Below are 1,860 nucleotides of genomic sequence, written 5' to 3' on the forward strand. Positions count from 1 at the left end.
TATAGCAGAGGATGGCCTTATGTGACGTCAATGGGAGGGGAGGCCTTTGGTCTTGGGGAGGCTTGATGTCCCAGCATAAGGGGATCCTAGTGCTGTGAGGCAGGAGTGGGAGAGTGTGTGGAGGAGCACCCTCATAGAGGCAAAGGGGAGGGGGGATGGGATGGAGATGGGAGAGTTGTGGTGGGGTAACCGAGAAGGGGGACATCATTTGAAATGTAAAAGAAAAAAATGATTAATAAAAAAAATAAAAATAAAACACCCCACCCCCAGAACAGAACCAACCAACCAACCAACCAACCAAACAGAACCTGGGAATAGGAACAGATCCATGACTTTTGAGTCTGGGATTCACCATTTAAAGAGATGAGACCTTGGGCAAGTTACTGGAGCAGTGTGAGCCTGGAAAATGGAAATGCCCTGCTTACGCCATGAAATGCAAATGTTATACTAATATTTGTAAAAGATCAAGGTCCAAGGTCTAGAAAAGATGTGGGCAGATCTTCCCCTTTTTGTTCCTTGGGTATGCGCAGGTGATTCATTCTCCCCCCTTCCCCCCAGACGGGGTTTCTCTGTGTACCCCTGGCTGTCTTGGAACTCACTCTGTAGACCAGGCTGGCCTCAAACTCAGAAATCCGTCTGCCTCGGCCTCCCAAGTGCTGGGATTAAAGGCGTGTGCCACCACTTCCTGGCAGGGTGATTCATTCTTGGGTGACACTTCCTTGTACCGTCTTTCCTGTATGTGGACACCCGAAAACTTTTCTTAGTCCCTGCCTTGTTCCCCTTTGCACATGAAGAGAAGTTGGCCCAGTCTCATGTGACCCTGAGATCCAGGACCGGTGATAAGGGACATTGCGTTGTCATCCTGACGTGAGGCAGAAAGCAGAGGGGGCAGCTGGACACTGCTGAGTGCCAATGTAGAAATTGAGCCAAATGGAGATACCCCATAAAGATACCAGACAGCTAGGAGGTCCACTAATCCTTAAGATAAAAGAGGTTTTAGAAGGGTTTACCGAGCAAACACCCATCCCCAAGGAATGCGGCTTCCTGGGAACATCTCCGGGAGAGAGGATCTCCCCCCACCCCTCCTGAGAATCACAGGTGTTTTATCCTAACTGAGAAGAAAAGTCAATAGGAACTCAAAAACAATGAACAAGATAAAGTGTAACTACTTCATGTCGTAAATTGTGACTTTGTAAGTTGTAAAACTCTGTTCTGAAGTAGTATAAAAACTTAGAGCCTTGTTTCTTCTGGGTCACTCTGGTCTTGATTACAGAGTTGACCCTGGTGCACCGTTTCAAAATAAAAATCAACCTCGTGTTATTACAGCGGCCTCCTTGATTCCACGCGAGTGGGGTTCCCACGCTAGTTATTACACCAGGACTGTATTGTCCCACAGAGGGTCTGTTCTCAGTGTCTCTGTGAGTCCTGAGGACAGTGCTGGAGCTTTGCAGTGCTGTCAAGAACCTAGTGAGTGAGAGCAGCTCTACCCTGTTATTGTGCCAAACTCCTGCACCGGTACCTGGCTGCCCAGAAATCTGAGCATTCTCCTATCACAGCAGCTGTGGAGTGGACGCAGAAGTTAGAGAAGGAACCCAGCTGCCCTCCCCCCTCCCCCCCTCCCCCAAGGAAGCTTGAGAAAGAGGTTTAACACCTTTGCAAGAGCAAGGTGCTGTTGGGACAGATGGACCCGGGCCTGTGTGATCATAGATGGCAGAATCACAGGGCCTGAGGCTGCCCCGTGTGAGTAGGAGTAGTGGATACAAAAGCTTTGCTTTTCTTCCTCTGGCTGCAGGGTCAAGAACCCTACTGCAAGCCACAGAGAGCAAGACAGTGATCGGCACCCTGGGGGCATTGGCCTGC

The sequence above is a fragment of the Mastomys coucha genome, unplaced genomic scaffold (assembly GCF_008632895.1).
Source record: "Mastomys coucha isolate ucsf_1 unplaced genomic scaffold, UCSF_Mcou_1 pScaffold1, whole genome shotgun sequence".
NCBI lineage: Eukaryota > Metazoa > Chordata > Mammalia > Rodentia > Muridae > Mastomys > Mastomys coucha.